Genomic DNA, 20240 nt, shown 5'->3' with positions numbered 1-20240 from the left:
AAAGACATCTGCAGCTCCCACCTACACCTGAGCTGCATTAGAAGACAGGTGCTCAGGCATAAGGGGTATTTATATTGATTCAATGAATAATGCAATTGCATATGCAAATGCTTGATGAATATCACTGTATATGTATTTGTAGATTTTTGAAGTAACACTTCTTTCCTTTCTTAAAACTAACCCACCAAATTCTAAGCTCCAGGGAAAATTATTAATGTTTGCATTCTGCAGTCACTGTGTTCTGCCCCGTATTCCAATAGAGGACGGGAGCTTCGCTCCTGGGTATTTACCACTTAATGTTGACACAGGTAGTAAAACTTTTTTTCTTTGCCTCATGTAATTTATTCTAGAGTCAGCAACACAGCTAAATCTTGTAGCTGCCACCCCCGTACTATTACTTGAGCTGGACCACCTAAAAGCACTGCTGTTGTGCAAATACTAATGGTGACAATTGCTAAGGATCAGTGTTTCCCAGCAGACAAAACAAGCTTTGTTCTGCTGATACATGCTTGCTTTTTGTTTGGTTGTGGGTTGGTTGTTTTGTGTTTTTTTTTTCTTCCTCTGAAAGAGTGGTAGCAGAAGTGCAGCCTTCCCATTCTGTCTTGGAGCCTGGGACCAGAAGACTGTTGAGTGTGATTTCTTGCCTTATCTAAACCTCTCAGGGATGGTCGCTCGGGAACAGCCAGGCAATGCCACAGCCATTCCCAGACAGGAAAAAGTGGCCCCAGAGGAAAACTTCCAGCAGGTTTCTGCCTAAATGGATCTGACAGCTTTGCTCAGAGAAAGATGTTTGTCCCTGTTTATGGACGTGTCCTTTTCCCCCCGTACAATTCCCAGGATCAGCGGTACTTTATGCTGTGTGCCTGACTGTCTGGGTAGGGAGCTGAGAGTCCCGTGTCCCACAGGCAATGGGGATGGGTGAGAAACAAAACCTCCAAGGCTGCTATTCGCAAAGGGCCTGAGCCTTTTCCATAACATTTCCATTATCCTATTTAAAGTTTAATACCCCAATGGTAGGAGTCTTTGCATTTCTTTCAGTGGAAGCAAGGTCAGCGGCTGCCCTAACCTGCACATGCATATGTATTTTCACATGAACCTTCCTCAGACTGCAAGACCAAAAGTTTCAAAAACATTTTGTGCATATTTAAATTACAAAATGGAAATCAATTGTTAATAAACCACTTTTCTGGATTCATGGATTTATTTTTCAAGTCTTGCTCTATTCTTTTCCCTGTCAGATGTGCTCGGGACTATACTGTTTTCAAAAATGAAATATTCTATGGACTGTTGTTTTGGTTGTCAATATTTGCATTGTGACTACATCCAGCAAAAGTAAATGAATCTTTAGCCAGAGCTTAATTTTAGAGAGCATATATGGTATCTTGTATGAAGATTTTCTTAATCAGTTGGATTGGTCTTGACTTTCAACTCCAGATAAGAAAATAGTCTATTTTATCACAAGATTTTACTGTGTGTGAGCTTTAGTGCCAATCAGGAATGGCTCCCAGTATCTTAGTTATTAAAGTCATATTTGCTGGTGATTATAGCTATTTCCTGCATAAAATGAAGTTTCCACAAATACTTAATAAGTCAAAAGAAGTCACATAAATGGCATGCCTCTGGAAATATGAAATAAATTAATATTTTTCTGAGGCTTGAGTATCTGCGTGCACTGGGTTCAATGTGTGCAGGAGCTTATGTTTATTCCTGATAAAATCTAAAACATCCTGGGTCTAATTAAACTTCCCTAAATACATTGTTCCCATCTTCCAAGATGATGAATAAAAAAAAAAATGCAATTTTCAAAGCTGGAACTAAATACTCTTCCCTGTCCTTTCCCAGTTACAGTGCCTGATGGGAGACTGTCTTTTGTTTCTGATATTTCTCAAGGAGATCCCTTGTTCTCATCTACCATACAAGTCTCAGGACAGCAATATAAACAACCCCCCGGCTGGATACTGGGGAAATGGCAAGGGTCAGAAGGCTCTATGTCTCATCTCCTCTTCCCGCACTGGAAGATACACACAGGGTCCTCGGTTTGGAGCAGCACAAGGCAGGAGCGGGGGGCTCAGCTCAAAGCAGAGACTTCAATCCTGGACTAAAGCAACATGGGCTCAGACCACAAAATTTGGCAGATCTACAGTTGTAGCACCCAATGCTTCTGGGTGGTTTGGTATTCAGGTTTTGGACGTGGATCCCAAGTCTAACAGAAAGTGAAAGGAGACGAGCAGTAAATCAGAAGGGATCTCTGTTTTTCAAACAGACCCCAGCTGATGTCCCCGCTTTCCTGCCCCTTCTGGTCCAGCTAGCAGAGCTCGGCCGCGCACACAGGCACTGCCCTGGCACCACACGCCTACATCAGCAGCCACACACATGCAGATGTTCCAGAAAACTGCTACAGCTGGAAAAAAAATATGTCAAAACCATGATTGTAGCTTTAATGCAGACCCTTATGTATATAAGGCAGGTCCGTATTGTCTTTAATAACCACGTACTTCCTTCATTCCCATGAGACTGCGGGGGCACATTAGGAAGAATATGAGGCATGGAAAAAATACATGGGATTTTGTCTAACTGTGGGCAAAGAGGGCTAAACAGATGGCAAGAGCTAATCTCAGTACTGATGGAAGACAGAGGTAGGATACGAGGACCTTGAAGGACAGGGGCTAATGTGGGTACATATGAGAGAGGAATGAATGAGTCAGTCACTCCTCTTTGGTGTTAAGGAGCCAGCCACTTTCCACCACTAGCTGGGTTTAGAAATCAGTCTTCTGCTGTGATCATAACATATAAACTGTAACTGCTCTTTAAAATCCTGGAATTTTTTAAAATATCTGCTGTTACTTTAGTCAGCGTTTTTGCTGAGATTTTTCCTATAAAATTTTATATAAAACATATATCGTATATAACTTAAATTTTTATACATTCTTGTATAACAGATACCTTTTTATTTACTGTGGGTGTAAATAAGAGAAATAAGGTTATTGTAAAATTATTGATATTGAGTTCAGTCTACATATTTTAGGAACAATCTTTTGAAAGTTCACTAGATTGGTCAGAGATGAAAGGAACTTTAAAAAATGACCAAAAAAAAAAAAAAAAAGAAGAAGAAAGAAAGAAAACAGTGCTTTTTCTTCTCTTTCCCACAGCCTTGTATTTCTGAACTAAGTGCCTGAAGGGCTGAATCCAAAACTCTTTGAAGCTGTGGAGTGTTGTGATGTGGAGCTTTTGTCTGGGTCCTCTGGATGCACCCTGTGCTCCAGGTTTAGATGCCCACCATAGCCACCTACTGCAGAGAGGCTGTATTTGGTGTTTGCAAGAAGCTGATTTGGATCCTGACGGTCCTGTGTCTTTTATGTTAAATTTCTTACGTTGGGACAAAATAAGGTGTCTTTCCCTTGACTTCAATGAATGTGAGTAAAAAGAGTACTTTGGAATAGCCATAGTAACACTCAAGGAAGAAGCAAAATCTAATAATCCTCAGCAGTATTACAGAAAAAAAAATACACAAAGCAGATGAGAGAGACTTGAAGGAAAGCCTGGAATCCACAGTCAAAAAATAAAAGCACAATCCTTGATGCAGACAGAAACAATTATTTGCCTGCAGCTTTCCAACGGAAAGAACCACAAACTTGTGAACAAGGACAGAGCATGATCTATTTAGTTATTAGTGACCACACCCCAACAAGTAATGGGAGAGTTTTATTTATATTGAGCCAGATCCTAGCATCCTAATTCATTTTTAAGTCTGGCAAACTGTCATGAAATTGATCAAAGGTAGCAATTGAAGGACTTGGCCCATTGTAGCTTACAAACAGGCGTCCACCACATAATTCCCTGAGTAAATTTGGCCAAATGGGTTTGGGCAGATGCAAATTAGAATGGAGTTGTGATGGTTTGTTCTCCTTAATGAAAATCTCATTAAAAATCCCAGAGATAAAAATGATTTGCGGCAAACAACATAGTCAAGGCCCCCAGTGTCCACCTGACTCATTACTCACATTTGAGAAGACTTTCTTCCCCATCTAACCAAGCTTTCAGCAAACACTTCTGTACAGAGCAGAGTTTTCCTCTTGCTCCCAGGAGGTCAGTTAAGCTAGATATTGCCCTGAAGGGGTGCGACGTGTTTGTCTTGTGTACCCCAACAAGAAATATAATGGACCTCATCTAGCAGTGTTTGCTCCCACCTTCCAGCATTTTCACAGCTGGTTGCCCGTTCTCCAGCTCATGTACAATATCTTGCACACCACGTATATCACTGCTGGTTGACTAGAAGAGGAAGACAACTCCAAGTGTATTTGTGCACCCAGTCACCCTCCTTAGGGACCTTCTGGAGAGTTCACGGATTGAGGTGTGCTCCTAAAGAAGACTGGCAGGACCCAAAGTCCTTCGGCTACAGATAACACTGATGCTGAGCAGAGTATGATTGGCCTGCTTGCTACTTTTTCCTTGCTGTTTCTTCTGGAAAATATTTGCAGGTAGTTTGCCAGGCCTTGGGTTTCCTCCCATTGAAGGAGAACATGCAGGTGGATTCAACATTTCTGAAATGCACTGTGCAAATGCAGACATCTCCCCATGCAATGGTACGACTAACCTCTGAAAATGGGCATGAAGCAGCTGCCTTCACCTGCCCTCTCTTCCCTCACTGTGAGCCCTTGGGGTTGCTAAAAGATCCAAGACCACAATGCTTAGTCGGTTTCCCTCCTCAGCTGCCAGGGGACTTATCAAACACCCCCTGAAGTTTCTGACAGGCTCACGTTGGCCTCTGTGGGAGCTGGATTGGGCCCACAGGCACGGCTCCAAGTCTATTCCCAGAGAGGCAGTGTTTATGGCCTCTGGTAATTGGGAACTTGGAATCCCCTGCTCATTTCCAAACCTAAGGGCTCCAGCTAGGGCGTACAAAGTGCTTGAGCCATGCCAAGAAGCCAACTGGAATAATTTTCTTCGCGAGAGTTAATTATGTTAAATTGGGTGCCCTGCTCCAAGGGATTCAACCGCAGAGGCGAGTGAGAGAAAAGGAGTCCAGCCAGTTTTACATGAGCGATAGTGAAAACCGTGATTATGTTCGTCTGTGAGAAATGTGGGGCTGGCGAGCAACGCTCGCATGATTTAATCTTTGAGAAAAGGTTGCAAGGACCTGCTGCAACTCTCCCAGAAAGGCTTGGTCTTGTTGCTCCTGGATTTGGAGTGTGTGGCTGCCTGGGCACACAGTTCATTAGGGAGATATGTGTAAGGCAAACAAATCCCACTCCAAGAGCATGTTTATCTCATGGCACAGAATGCCATATGCCCACTGATCAAAGACTGTGGGAACAGATGCTGTTAGCGGAGCAGCAGCTGCACTCAAATCCTGTCCACACCCTTCCTGTTTGTAGTGGCCTACCCGGGGGCTATTATGTTCCCAACAGGGTGATGACTGCCCCGCTCCCACCCCTCCTTCCCCCCGCGGCTGCCGCTCTCCGGGGAGGGTGCACCGGCGCTCGCCTCGCCGTCTGCCTTCGGGTTCTCATTGTTTCATTCGGAGGTGCAGATAGTGGGCTAGACACTCCTTGGCTAGTGCTTTGATAAGGGTCTGGAAATTGTTCTCATGTGTTAGACAGAAGCCTGCCTGAAAGAAGGAACCATACCCAAAATAACAAAACTGACCTCGGAGGTCAGTATTTTCTTTTAAGGAAGGAGCTCGCACCCATCCAGATTGGAAAAGAAAAAGGTCACTGAGGCCAGACTCTGTTTTCTATTGCAGTGGAGTAAGGAGCCAGTAAATTTAGTGATGTTACTGCACATTCCTGTGCTGCAGGTGTTCTGGAGAGTGCATTCCAGCTCTGCACACAAGAAAACCTCTATTTCCCTGTTGTCCTGCAATTCCACTGCAAGTCTGGGTCATTTATGTCAAATTTGGCGTAACTAAATTATCCCTAAATTTAAAGAACAGTAGCGTAGTTTTTCTCGTAACAGTGTAGAAAAATGTGCACTCGTTGTAAAGGGAGATGCCTTGGAAAACAGATGTTGAATAAAAAGATCTGAGTGAGAAGGAAGCGTGTTCCTTTTCAGCCTATCTCATAACCTTTGATCAGTCCATTAGTTTGGGTTGATTCAACCTGTAAAGCACAGCAGACATGACTCCAACTTCCACTCGTGAAAATCCAGAATAATTGCCATAGGCACCAATGGTGCTAATCAGTACAATTAAAGTTTTAAAATGCCTTCTGATTTACATCTGTAACAAAGAGAGAAGTCTTTGGTCTGGCATTGTCAAGTGGTAACATCGGCATTCCAACAGGTGAAGCATTTCCCACCCTGCTTTCTGTGTGAAGCCTAATTAGTTTGGAAGAGTCATCATCTTCAAAAGACCATTTTAAATTCAATGCTGGCAGGTAAAGTTTGTGGTTTACTTTTCCATTGTGCTCACAACAGCAGAACCAACACAACTGGATATAATCTAAGATCACATCCCTCACTCAGGACAAATATGAAGTTATATCAGAACTCAAGAAAAAAGTGAAGATCAGGAGGTTGTTCCAGATTTCCCACTAACTTAACTTCTTGACAAGTCTTTGGTTGCTGTATTGTTTTCTCATACATGTGGGGAAAAAAAAAAAAGAAAAAAAAAAGCAGCAAACAGATTGATGGCAAAAAACAGTCAATTGCATTATATCATATCAAAGAGAATCATAGGATTCTTCAGGTGACCTAGATACGGTTGGCTGATAAATATAAAGCATGCCTTTAGTTTAGGATCTCATTAAGAGAAGAGATGATCTGAACTACTCTTTCAAAAACTGATTTGTTAATTAACTCATTCAGAATTACAGCAGAAAGTGGCAGACTCGCATGTACAACAGGGACTATGTTCTACCACAGGGCACCTATCCTATAATATGCTTGTCCATCTTCCCCCAAAAGATCTAGTCATTGATCACTCTTAGAGACAGGATATAGGATCATATAGAGAGGTTTTTCCATTTCTGATGTCCCCATCATCTTTGCATTACCCTTTTCAGCATTCATCTTCTGTCCTCACATCACACCACCAAGCCCCCTAGATGACTGCTTTTAATGGGAGTGCCAAACACACTGGCATCCATGGCAGTACCAAGAATAATAAGTAGTACTGGGATCTTTTTTTTTTTTTTTTTTTTAAATCTTAAGGTCCCTGCTGTGGTTTAGCCAGGCAAATTAGTAATTATCCCAAGAAGCTCAGACATGGCCTGTTCCCAGTACGCAGCATACTCATGGCCACTGTAGTTTAGAGGTTAGGAAAGTTCAATAGTCACAGACATGGCCAGACTGCATCTCCACCTTCAGGGACAGAGAATGGACTTGGGCACTGTTTAGTTTACTGATATAGATGTAGCCAATGACTTTAAAAAAACAAACAAACAAAAAAACCCTCCATGTTTTCTTGATTAACCTTTCCTTGAAATACTGCAGAGGGAAGCTCCCTGCCTAAAAATCTTAGATTAGGCTCTTGCTTTCCTGGGTGTTTTCCCTCTATTCATTTGTTATTTTCCCTAAGAGTCTATTTGTTCTCCCAGTTATTCTAGCCTATCTGCCTATTTGTGCAAGTAAAATTGTCGTTTCCCATTTCCTCTGTCTCTGTTATTTCCTCTCCCATCATCTTCTTACGCTGTGACCTTTGTGGAAGGTGCTTTCCTTTCTCATCTCAGCCATGCAGATGGGAATGAGGAGGAAGACAGGCTCTGCCCGGTGTTCAATGTTGGATGCTCTCCTGTGCAAGGACTGGCCCATGCTGTAGCCATGTGCTGGAGGTAAGCTATCACAAACAGGGTGGTAAATTGGCAAAGCGTTGAAAAGCAATTCTTTGTAGATATGGAGGGCTGGCAGGCCCATCTGGGTTATGCCGACTTTCTGCACAGCACTGGTCACAGGATTTTAGCCATATCTTGGAGATCAGGTCCAACTTAAAAATCTGAGTTGTTTCTGACAGTTTGAAAATATGTTAGACTTAAAAGGCAGTCAGCATTCAGCCAGGAGGGAACAGGGTTGGGTACTGATTTCTGCTGTTATGATTTGGGCTTTAGTTTTTTCACCCAAAGCCTCTGTAAGGCAAGAAGCCTCTGCCCTGGCCTGTGTGGTTTGCTTTCCTGCATCAGGACACAGCAAAGTATCCCCTAGGCACTAGCATCAGGATGGTGCAAAATATCTCCTAGGGCACCAAAGAGCATACTGTCAGGATGGGATGCCCAAATACAAATGCTTTGAATGCCTTCCCACTGAGGGACAAGGGTACAATCCCCAGGTCTCTTTTCACTGACTGGTAAGACTAAGAGGATCATCTAGGTAAGAAGGCCATTGGATGCAAGGTGACATCTGGTGCAACATACCCCTCTCATTTTGCTCAGAGGAGGAGTGCCACAGGACAGACTGATTCTCTCTGGAGGAAGACCGAAACTTCCCAGAATTAGTCTTGGCCCTGACAGCTGGAATTGGAATAGGATTTCAGATACACTTCCACGTTTTGTGTTTCCCATTAGCTGACCATAGATGGCTTTCTGATCAGAGCACTCAGCACGCATCGCTGAAGGTGTGGAGGAGTGTAACTCCGGCCTTTGGATCACATGCTGTGGGGCAAGAACCTGATTTGTAGGTGTGTGCATCTTTTTCTTGGATATAGCACCAAACAACTCTACTAACTGTGAAATACAATTCAGGGAGCTAAAAGCCACTGAAGTAAAGAAGCAACACAAATATGAATGAAATTGCTGTCCTGAGACTGCCATCCCCCTGCCTAGGCCAGGTCAAGAAAACAACAGGAACGAATATGAATATTTACAATACAACACAATCAAATAATAACACCAAGATATTCTGGAAGACAAGAAGACCATTGTGTGCATGTCTGCATGTGTATGAACATATGGCAAGTAGATGCACATACACACACAACCCATTGCAGAAGGCATGAGGTGCTAGAATGCTGCAAAGTCTGGTGGCAGGGAGAAGTGACATTTTGGTGTGCTTTCTAGTTAATAAATCAAAAAAGTTTCTCAAACACCCAGCGTAAGATAAGAGACATTATATATACACAGCTGTATGTTTCATCCACTGAAAAGCTATTTCTAGCAGAAAGGCAGAGGACAGCATGGTGTACAGGAGCTCCAGATAGATTTTTTTCCATTTTGAATGTTTTGTTGTAGTTTGATTGATTTTTCTTCCATTTTGTTTTATGTGGGGGATTTTTAAAAAATTATTAACAGTAAATTAATTTTACTGAATAACATACAAAACTGGAGAAGTTAATAAGTTTCTTTTTGTCTTGATAGCTATTCTGGGACCAATCTCTCTAAAATATTAAGATTTCCTATGAAGTACTGCCAGTTATTGCATAGATTTCACTTAGGTTTCACATCCAAAGAATGAAGAGTTTGATACAGAAAATGTCTGTTTGTGCCAGGAATTATAGTACTGTTGTCACAGGAGCTGGTGTTGAGAATCTCCAAGACTGAGCTGACATTTGAAGAAATCTCTATGTTGATACAAAATGAAGTAGTGAGGATCACAAGCTACAATGCTCTCCCTGGAAGGAGAAAGTGGGACACTCCCAGAACTCGCCTTCTGCTTATCTGGAGCCTTGACCCCAGCCTGAACCATTTGATCTGCATGCCTGCAACCGCTGGAAATTTATCTGTTCCAGCAGGAATTTGCCTGTGCCTCATGCACCCATCTTATAGTCCACTTACAAACTGGATTACGGGACTAACACTTCAACACTCACAAGTGGAAAACCTGAGAGCAGGTCATGGTCTCCATCACAGGCGAGGTGTAACAGAGTCAAGTGGGAGGTCAAGCAGAACTAGCTAGATGAGGTACAGCATATTTCATGACTCTTCCCAGTCATAGAGAAGCTGAGTGTTGTTAGTGTAAAAGGATCACCAGAAGTGTGTTTAGTAGTTTAATAATCAATAATTTAATTAAATATGTCATTTTACCTTCCTTCTATTCTTCTCAAATTTGCTCTTTACAGTACAGTTTTAGACAAGCAAGGAAATACAATTTGATGTTAATTTATCTTGTACTACCCTGATGGCTGGATAGTATAGGTATTTTTCTGGCACTGACAGCCAGTTGTTTTCTACCTAAGTTTAAAGAAGCAGTCACAGTGTTTCTTTGGCAGAGATGACATACACATACACTGTATGTATGTGTTGTACCAGAAATTACAGAAATGTCCTTTTGCAGAAGATGAAAATGGAGTTCCGTTTTTGGGTTTGAAGCTTGTTAGTATTCTCTTAAGAAAAGTTGCTGTGTTTACAAGAACCTGTGGCTCCTTGGAGTATATTTCCTCTGTTATACGGGTTCAGATTTAGCATTACCATTTATAGGCTTCATTATCTAGATCCTTCATAACATCTGAACTACCAACTTTCTCATTATTTAATATACTTACCCTTCCTTTTACATGTTCTCCAGTGAAACATTGCATAGGTTCACTTTAAGAAAGATGTTCCTCAATCTTGTAATTGCTTATCTGAATTGATTTGTTCAGATCATACATTAGAATCAAAAACAGAACAAAGGAGAAGAAATTAGGATAAAGATCAGTCTCCTAAACTGTGCAACAGGAAGCTCAAAATCTGATAACTTCCTTCACAAGGTAATCTGGAGGATCTCCCCTAGCCAAGTGCACCATAACTAGGGCATTAAATTTAATCTCATTTAATCTCATCACAGTTAGAGCACCTGTAGAAATTCTCTAGTATAAAACAGCTTGTTATTGATTGAACTTGAGCACAATGAAGAAGTGTTATCCTACCAAAGGAGACAGACACCCCAGATATTGCTGGGGCTAGGTTCACAAGAAGAATTTCAGCATTGAAACGCATGCAACTGTAGGCACACCATGCCGTGGTGGGTCCCCCAACATCCAGGCTGGGCACTGGGACATTGACAACAGCGTGGGAGAATCAGATAAATAACAAAGATGGGAAGGATGAGCACCATCCAGCCAGAGTGTGGGACTGCCCCTGCTAAGCAGAAGAACCTGCTTAAAACTTAGTAGGAATCTCAGCTGAACCTGTGAATAGTTGTCAACTCAAAGCATTTACATCCATAAACACCACTGAAATTATGAGCTAATCATAAATCCTTGTGTATCTGACCCGTAAGAACTAAGGTACTCACCACTGTGTGGATATCAATGGAGAAGCCAAGGACTTCTGAGGCCACCAGCTGCCCTCGCAATGTCCCAGGATATTTATACCCCCTCAGAGGAAATACACAGCAGCTGGCACTGCCTGAGCTGGCAGAGAGCACTGGGGAAGGAGCTGTCTCCATCCTCACAGAGGTCTGAAGACACGCTCAGTACCCAGTCAAGGTACTTATTCTGCCAGTGAGGGTGCAGGAAGACATCTGGGTCAGATGAGGATTAATAACCCAGAGGTCAGAAGACTCTTCAAAGTCATCACCCAAGCCCACCAGCATTCAGACCCCATGTTCAAATTCTTACAGCATACTGCAGCCTAAAAGACTGCTCAGGCTAGGGAGACTGGGTGGCACAAACTTCTCAAAAAGCAGTGGCAAGCTGCAGAAAAGAAAGAAAGGGACAAGCTATAAAATTATAATAGAGTTCTCTGAGAGGAGACTTGTCTTTCTTCTAAGAGGAAATATGAGCTGGATGACGTGTGTGTATGTGTGTGTGTGTGTCCAGTACATTATATTCTGGTTCACAATTATTTCCCCTCCCTCCTCTGCCATACTGGGATACTAGTAATTTTCCACGTCTACTGTATGTCAGTCGTAAGTCAGTGCTTAGAATACATTTATTTTTCAAAACTCCTGTTGCATCTGAATGTATTGATTCTTCCCACTGCATCACTACCAAGGATGCCATTATTCTAAGCCCAAACTGATGATTTTCTCTTGGTTATGATTCATAAGCTGCTAGGCTTTTTATAGAGCTCAGTGTTTCTTAAGGCTTGTGCCGGGGCATTTTTCTTCCTTTGAATTTACTCTTTTGGCTAGGTGGCAGCCAGCAAATGCCATTTTTTTCAAGAAGTCAGGAGGAGCTTTCGCGAACAACTTCTCTAACAACTTCTTGAGCAGTTATCTACTGTAGAGAAGAGAGGAGTGAAACAGCATTTGGTTTAGTCTAGTGACACATGGCTTTCTAAATGAGAGGGCTCTGAATAAAATACAAATATCAAAGCCATGTGTCTGCTTGTGGGTGCCACATTCTTTAGGATCACAGTGGCCGTCTTTATGCACGAATGTCGCAGAAACTGCTCGGTTTAATTCCGCGTGAATGATGTGGCAAAATTGTGAAATATGGGGTGGAAAAGCGCCCTCAAAACAGTCAAAGAAACCGCCAGAGTGCTGGAAAGCAGCTATAGGGAAGCCAGTGCTGTCACTTTAAAATGGCGATGGGCCCCGGCGCCTTTGAAATCATTTATCACAGAAGCCGTAACATCTGCCACCATCTTGGATTCATTCGAGAAGTGCGTCTCAGTAGCCATTTTAAAAATGTTTGTTTTCAATTCAAAACGCATAATTAAGAGCAGGCCAGGGTAGAATATATGCCTTCAGCTGCTTTCCTTCACCCTGGTTCAGAACAAGGCTTTTTCACAACTATGCGCTTTGAATTGAAAGCTTTCTTTTCTTTCTTTCCTTCTTCTTCTTTATTTTTTTTTTCCCACTGCAGGGCCTGCTCTTTCTCAAGACTAAACTGAAAGTAAGGCTGCCGATTTCAAGGAGCTTCTTTGATAGGAGCCTGGGTGTCCTGGGGCTGGAGTGGGCAGCCGAGCCTCTCCAGGCCATGGCGCCTGGGCTGCTCCGGCCCACAGGCCACAGCCGAAGAGCTGGGCTAGGCCCTGTGTGTGTTAACCCAGCATCCCGTTTCGTAAACAAGAGGCTTTCAGATGTTTTGTGGTTGTGGAAGGAATTAACAGCCTTGTCACTAGTCCCTGGAGAGGCTACCAAAAAGGTAGTTGTGTCCCTAATACACTGTCCTTCATAAGCTATTTGCATCTTTTTTTCCAGTCTTTCTAGGAGGCGCTTTAGAGGGACAGCGTGAAGACAGCGCTTGTCTGTTTACATTGCCTTTGGTTCAGCCGCCTTTTATCACCATCACTGACACGTTGCAAACAAGCCTGGGGAAAAGACAAGCAAGCGCTCAGGAATGAACAGCTCCAGGCCGGCTGGGGATGGGCCGGACCCAGGGCTCTGGCACTATCTCCTCAACAGACAGGAAGAAAAGCCAGCCGCTGATATGAGGACGATTTAGAAGCTAAGGTAGTGTATGTAGATCTTGGTCCACTCCCTTGAAGCGCAGGGAAGCAAAAGAGGTTTTTGTTTGTTTGTTTGTTTGTTTTGTTGGGAGAAAGAGAAAATTGGCTACGGACCTTTGAATTCAGTTCCTCTGTGAATCTGAACCTGCATTTCCAGATGTCTCAAATTCTCCATCTGAATGTACAGGTCACAGCAGTTGCCTCACCAGCCAGGGTGCTCAGACACCTTGGTGGCTACATATGCACTAGCACACAGCGTGCATATGTACATTGTGTACATTATCACCTTCCCTGAGTTCAAGTGAGTAAGGGGGAGTAGGTGTGTACTCCAGGATGCTTAGCAGATACCTGCCCCACACACCTTGTGCACTGTGGTTCTTATGCTTGAGAAAATCAGGTAAACACATCAGCAAGGAGCTGCAGCATGTTTTAACCACTGATTTTCTGGCTGAGATGATTTCTGAGTGATGGGGGGACTGGGACTTTGTAATGTGTCATGGTGAGCAAGTATGTGCAGCTTACATTAATGAAAACCAGAAATAGATGATCTCAGATTTCAATGACTCTGTGCTTTTAAACATGACATCTTTATTTTAAAACACAATGTGTACAAGGCATTTTTTCTTTCCTGAAGGTGCCTGGCAAAATGTGAATTCAGAGCTAAGCAAAGAAAGGAGACCCCACATCCATCTACAGTGAAATGAAGAAGCAATGAGGTTTTGAAGAACTTATGCTACAAGTTTCTGCAAGAAAGACCTATTTATACACCAACAGATATGTTGGTCCACTAATGATGAAATATATTCACAATTCTGGCAGTGTTTTGATTAAACTGAAAGAAGGAAATAAATTAGAGTACTCTATTACTAATGACAGGGTCGCTGCAAAAGACACCTTTTGTCTGTGGTCACAGTACTGTACAGAGGAGATGGGATGCATCTGTGTTGAAAGTAGAAGTGTCTGCTTAGTGTGTGTGCTCTTGGCATGTGTTTGGGAACAGGCTGCAATTCTGATGTGGGGAAAATGAAAACAGAAAAAGAGGGATACCTGCTGCTACTTGAGCTAGTGCTTCCTAAACACAAAACCAAAGCATGTTTTTAATTTTTTTACTACACCCATCTTTTTGAAGTGTCTTGTAACTGTATGAGGGGGATGTTGCTCTAGATTTCAAGGAGGAGGGTATTTGCTTTCTTTTTCCTTACAAATCTGTTTTTTCACGGGCTTTCTTCTTTGGGCACGCATTCCAGTGTTACAGATGACGCTGAAATTACAGGGGTGAGAAGGCAGCCAGGAATGAGTAACATGCAGCCATACACACAAAACAGAAAACATCCTCTTTGACTAGGTGATAATTAGAAAGACTGCTGTATTGCCATGTACACAAACAAAGCACATCCCCATTGGGAATGCATTTTGCTTCCTCTGATGTGAAAAGAGTAATTTATTTATTTATTTGTTTGTTTGTTTATTGTGGAGGACAGACTTTTTAACTGCTCACTGACCTATTTTTAAACAAAACTTCTGCCTGCACCAACAGCTGCTTCCAGCTAGAAGCATATGACCACTGTCCAAATGGGTCTTGCTGGGATGTTGGAGGGCTGAACTAGTGTCTGATTAGAAATGGTTGATAACTTATCAGTGCTCTGTGTTACTTGACTAAAGCCAATTAAAAGTTGCTTGGAAATGAGCTGCTATCTCCTCATCTTCAGCAGAAACAGACATACTGATAACCCCGTAGCCACAGCTGGTGACTGACAAACTAAGTCAACTTATAAACCACTGACTTTTTCTTCCATTAGAAGGATCATCTTCCCCTAATACACTTCTGCTGTGTGAATCCAGAATGCAAGGTTTTGTCTCTGTATCTGACCAAATCTTTGCTTTTTCTTACCACAGACTGACCATAACTCCATCAGTGTAGAACGATCTACCTAGAAAAGACATATGTCACAGCAAAGACGGTAAAAGAATATTTTATGAGCAATTGTGGTTATACAGTTAACAGATATGAATATGAAACTTTCATATTAAACACATGGCAGGCTGAAAGAGTTTGTGTTGGATGCCTTGCAATAACAAATATGACACATCCATGTGTTTTTATATGGGAAAGGAAGGAATACACTCTCTCAGAAAAGCAAAAACGGAAGGAAAGGAAGGAAGGAAGGAAGGAAGGAAGGAAGGAAGGAAGGAAGGAAGGAAGGAAGGAAGGAAGGAAGGAAGGAAGGAAGGAAGGAAGGAAGGAAGGAAGGAAGGAAGGAAGGAAGGAAGGAAGGAAGGAAGGAAGGAAGGAAGGAAGGAAGGAAGGAAGTGCTGAGGGAAGGGAAGGGAAGGGAAGGGAAGGGAAGGGAAGGGAAGGGAAGGGAAGGGAAGGGAAGGGAAGGGAAGGGAAGGGAAGGGAAGGGAAGGGAAGGGAAGGGAAGGGAAGGGAAGGGAAGGGAAGGGAAGGGAAGGGAAGGGAAGGGAAGGGAAGGGAAGGGAAGGGAAGGGAAGGGAAGGGAAGGGAAGGGAAGGGAAGGGAAGGGAAGGGAAGGGAAGGGAAGGGAAGGGAAGGGAAGGGGAAAAGATATATTTGGTGTCTTTTCTGTGTGCCTTCACTGCCTGAAGAGCTATAATCACACTCAGAGCCAACTCCTCTTGCCAGGATGCTGCACAGTACGGCTGATGGAATTGCCCCTCTCCAGCTGACCCTGGTTACTGTTCCGGTATAAATGGTGGCAAAAATACCACAGCAACACTTAATGTGCCAGGGAAATTATATATAAATTAGGCTAAGAACCATGTTAAACAGTTGCCTTTCTTGCTGTTGGATAATTATTTCCAGTTCTGTGTGATGTCCAGGAGAAGGGAACTACGCGAGTTCAAAGTGTTGCTCACTAGGTGATACAAAGGTTAATTTGGTGGGGACAATATAAGGTCAACGCTGAACCTCAGTTTAAATTTTGTGTTTTTAGTTTTGCTTGCTAAACATTCTACCTTGCATTTTACAGAGAAAAGGACAGAGCCTCATAGAAGTCAACATATCTTTTTAAGGTTGCTGTTACTTGCAGGGGGAAGAAGAGGCCAGATAACATTTGTTTGAAAACACATCAGTTTCAGTATTTGGATGTGATTTTGTATTCAACTAGAACAAAACAAAACAAAACATTATTTTATGAAAAGGTTCGACAGAATTTAAATGCAAATTTTATAAGAGCACAAAATGCTTTCTACCTCCTATATACAATGGTAGCAGTAAGCTAACATTGATTCATTTACGTGTATTCATAACATGTAATTTGCATTTTCCACCAAAAGTTCTATATTATATAAACACAACTCTCAAAAAGGGGCTTTTAAACTATTTGTGTAAGATTCACAAAACATGCTTATACACATGCACAGCTTAAGAACTAAAAATTCCTGCACACAAATTCCCAAATGACTAAAACAGTATTCTGTAAAGCTCTAAATGGCATTACATTTTAACTACATAGCATGTGAAAACACTCAGATAGGAATTCAGTTGGCCTCTTGCAAGGTTTAACAAGAAGAGACGCAATAGTGGTCAGTATAATACAGGTTCTGTATCTTTTAATGCAGATATATTCTGCAGAATTTAGAATTTCTGCAGTGGGCCACATCCAGCCATGATCAGGTCAAGATTCTTCAACAAAACTTTTAATAATCTACCTGAGTGTTATTATTTAGCAGAACTTGTCAGTGCAAGACAGCCTGCAGTGCTGCCAAACTCAGTTCCTACTCCAGTTCCAGGCTGTTTTCAGATTTGTACCATCCTTGGTTGGCATGCAGCTGTGCTGGAGAGGAAGGTGGGTTTTTCCATAAATCAACAGGAACAAAGGAAATAAAGCAGACGGCTTCGTCTTAATTACCCTACACAATATAATAATGATCTTTTTCATTTTCAAGGTGTGTAACAAATTCTTGGCTAAAACATTTGTGTGAAATAGAACTCCTCACAAAATAATGCACCACAGTAGCAATTTTAAGTCATAAAATTCCAAGGTCTTGCTGAAGTTTAAAAAAAAAATGTAGGGGCAAAGCGGTGTCAGTGGGCTGAAATTCCTTTGACAGATGTAAAGGTCTTGATGACAGTTATTTTCCAGGTCTGCAGCTCAGCAATCATGCCTCTGAACGGTTTCCCACGTGAAGTGTTTGAAGAAGCGGTCGACGTGTGACTGATCTCCAAGGCCCACCGCCTGGTCTTCTTTAAGGATGAGGCAGAGGCAGAAGGAAAGGTGATGCTGATAAGGGAATCTGAACCAAATGTTGTCACGTTCTAGAGATGATTAGATGCCCTTGCTGTGACTTATTACACAACCTGAGACTGGAAAGGGAAAACCTGGGATGAAATGTAGCCGCAAGGGGGGGAAGACGCTTTTTCAGCAAAGAGCAAAAGCCAAGAGAGAAACTGTTATTGATGCCTAAGATTGGGTTGGGTGTCAGAGCACTCTCTGTGCTGTGGGATGGATGGGATGCAGCAGTAAATCTCCCCCCTGACTCAGACCTACCATGATCTAAATTTATATCTGCACAAGCTGCTGATAATGTAAAAAAGCTTGGCTTTTATAGAGGACAGGACAATACATTTAAAAGGTAGGTATGGGTTGTTTCAGATTTTGCTTTTTCCTTGTGTACATTAACAAATGAAGCTTTGAAGCCAAATATATATAATAGAATGAATAGACTTAAATTTGAAATCCTTTCTAAACTTCATGTAATTTTTTCTATATTTGCTTAAAGCAAAATTATTGCTTCATGTATTTCAGATGTGCAATACACACCTTAAAGAAAGTGCAGCCTTGCTCCTAAATCTGCATTTTCTTTCAAAAAGTCAGTTACCTGTAGCCATATGCCTAATCTTGGGATTAGATACAGTTTCTATATGCTCTGACATCTATAATGGAATATTTAGCTTAACAGAAAAGACAAAGGAGTCTGGGATTTTGGAGGAGCTCTTTGGTCAAAACACTTTAGTTCACTTGAGAGTATTTTCACATCTGTAAAACACCCTTCTCAAAGCTATCAGAAAGAAAAAAATCTGCTGTTGTGGAAAATACTGATTTGTCACATTAAGCACAGGCTCCAGAGTGCAGTTTTTATATGACGTGTTGTGCACAATCATTGCTGCATGGCTTAATTTTCAGTACAGATGCACAAGTTACATTAAGTTACATTTCTCAAGACTCTTCCATCTAGTCTCTCATTTTTCTCACTGATTTCAGGAAGGGCAGCATCAACCCTTACATCCACCTCCCTGCAGATCGTAGGAGAGGACAGAGCAGAACCTCTTGTTGTGTTACTTACTCTGTAGCTTTGAATAAATATGAGTCAATTCTGTTTTGGAAAAGGAGTGTCATTCTTAATATTAGTCATGGCTTACACAATAATTAAAGTGTCCGCAAGTTTTTCAAAAAATGTTTTATCAAGTGTGAAGACCCTGAAGCAAAGATTTCAGAATTTAATGTGTTATAATTGTGTTTATTGAAGTATGTATAGTTTATAAATGTGCATTGTTGTATCATTGTTCTATCATTGTTGTATCTATAGGGTACTGAAAGAACTGGCGGAGGAGCTGGCCGAGGCGCTTTCCATCATTTATCGGCAGTCCTGGCTATCGGGGGAGGTCCCAGTTGACTGGCGGCTAGCCAATGTGACACCCATCTATAAGAAGGGCCGCAGGGCAGACCCGGGGAACTATAGGCCTGTCAGTTTGACCTCAGTGCCAGGAAAGCTCATGGAGCAGATTATCTTGAGGGTCATCACGTGGCACTTGCAGGGCAAGCAGGCGATCAGGCCCAGTCAGCATGGGTTTATGAAAGGCAGGTCCTGCTTGACGAACCTGATCTCCTTCTATGACCAAGTGACGCGCTTGGTGGATGAGGGAAAGGCTGTGGATGTGGTTTACCTTGACCTCAGTAAGGCTTTTGACACAGTTCCCCACAACATTCTCCTCAAGAAACTGGCTGCTCGGGGCTTGGACTGGCGTACGCTTCGCTGGGTTAGAAACTGGCTGGATAGCCGGGCCCAGAGAGTTGTGGTGAATGGAGTCAAATCTGGTTGGAGGCCGGTCACTAGTGGTGTCCCCCAGGGCTCGGTACTGGGGCTGGTCCTCTTTAATATCTTTATCGATGATCTGGATGAGGGGATCGATTGCACCCTCAGTAAGTTTGCAGATGACACCAAGTTAGGTGCGTGTGTTGATCTGCTCGAGGGCAGGAAGGCTCTGCAGGAGGATCTGGATAGGCTGGAGCGATGGGCTGAGGTCAACTGCATGAAGTTCAACAAGGCCAAGTGCCGGGTCCTGCACCTGGGGCGCAACAACCCCAAGCAGAGCTACAGGCTGGGAGATGAGTGGCTGGAAAGCTGCCTGGCCGAGAGGGACCTGGGAGTATTGGTTGATAGTCGGCTGAATATGAGCCAGCAGTGTGCTCAGGTGGCCAAGAAGGCCAACAGCATCCTGGCCTGCATAAGAAGCAGTGTGGCCAGCAGGTCTAGGGAAGTGATTGTGCCCCTGTACTCGGCTCTGGTGAGGCCGCACCTCGAGTACTGTGTTCAGTTTTGGGCCCCTCGCTACAGGAAGGACATGGACGTGCTCGAGCGAGTCCAGAGAAGGGCGACCAAGCTGGTGAGGGGTCTGGAGAACAAGGCTTACGAGGAGCGGCTGAGGGAGCTGGGCTTGTTCAGCCTGGAGAAGAGGAGGCTCAGGGCGACCTTATCGCTCTCTACAGTTACCTTAAAGGAGGCTGTAAAGAGGTGGGGGTTGGTCTGTTCTCCTACGTGCCTGGTGACAGGACGAGGGGGAATGGGCGAAAGTTGCGACAGGGGAGTTTTAGGTTGGATGTTAGGAAGTACTTCTTTACCGAAAGGGTTATTAAGCATTGGAACGGGCTGCCCAGGGAGGTGGTGGAGTCACCATCCCTGGAGGTCTTTAAAAGACGTTTAGATGTAGAGCTTAGCGATATGGTTTAGTGGAGTACTTAGTGTTAGGTCGGA

General features: G+C 42.9%; 2 long non-coding RNA genes across 2 annotated transcripts in view; one reads left to right on the top strand and one right to left on the bottom strand.

The window, feature by feature from the left end:
* The window catches only part of LOC136790455 (uncharacterized), a 41553-nt gene extending 29722 nt beyond the window's left edge, over positions 1–11831 (bottom strand). Inside the window, exon 1 of the long non-coding RNA XR_010830394.1 lies at positions 11143–11831. This is a non-coding gene — a long non-coding RNA (uncharacterized lncRNA). The remainder of the gene's footprint in view (positions 1–11142) is intronic.
* Positions 11832–12541: 710 nt separating this feature from the next.
* On the top strand, positions 12542–14094 carry LOC106032451 (uncharacterized). The gene is made up of 2 exons (XR_007163842.2): positions 12542–13248; positions 13879–14094. It is a non-coding gene; the product is annotated as an uncharacterized lncRNA (long non-coding RNA).
* The last annotated feature ends 6146 nt before the right edge of the window (positions 14095–20240 follow it).

This window comes from Anser cygnoides, chromosome 3, assembly GCF_040182565.1.
Source record: "Anser cygnoides isolate HZ-2024a breed goose chromosome 3, Taihu_goose_T2T_genome, whole genome shotgun sequence".
In the NCBI taxonomy this organism is placed as follows: Eukaryota; Metazoa; Chordata; class Aves; order Anseriformes; family Anatidae; genus Anser; species Anser cygnoides.
This window is presented reverse-complemented; position numbering and strand designations above follow the sequence as displayed.